This window comes from Egretta garzetta, unplaced genomic scaffold (genome assembly GCF_000687185.1).
Source record: "Egretta garzetta isolate BGI_Z169 unplaced genomic scaffold, ASM68718v1 scaffold309, whole genome shotgun sequence".
Taxonomy (NCBI): domain Eukaryota; kingdom Metazoa; phylum Chordata; class Aves; order Pelecaniformes; family Ardeidae; genus Egretta; species Egretta garzetta.
The window spans coordinates 95543-95913 of record NW_009260764.1 but is presented as its reverse complement, the minus strand read 5'-3'; the positions used below and the strand labels follow the sequence as shown (position 1 = coordinate 95913).

Below are 371 nucleotides of genomic sequence, written 5' to 3'. Positions count from 1 at the left end.
GCAGGACCCGGCCCTTGGCCTTGTTGAACCTCATACAGTTGGCCTCGGCCCATGGATCCAGCCTGGCCAGGTCCCTCTGCAGAGCCCCCCTCCCCTCAAGGAGATCAACACTGCCACCCAAATCTCCTGTCCCAGGCCACAGTCAGCAGCTGTAGCGCATAATGGTTTTGTCATTGGCAGCCTTGGGAACCCTATCAACATTTAACGGTATCTTTGACAACATCAGTGGAGTGGAAGCAGGGACAGGCATCCTGGGAAGAGTATAGGGAAGCGGTCAGGTTGTGTAGGAATGGGGTCAGGAAGGCCAAGGCGCAGCTGGAACTAAACTTGGCTAGGGATGCGAAGAATAATAAGAAGGGTTTCTACAGGTA

General features: G+C 54.4%; 1 protein-coding gene across 1 annotated transcript in view; it reads right to left on the bottom strand.

The window, feature by feature from the left end:
- The window catches only part of LOC104132771 (methyltransferase-like protein 7A), a 5361-nt gene that overhangs the window by 1360 nt on the left and 3630 nt on the right, over nucleotides 1-371 (bottom strand). The gene's annotated exons all lie outside the window — the stretch shown is intronic.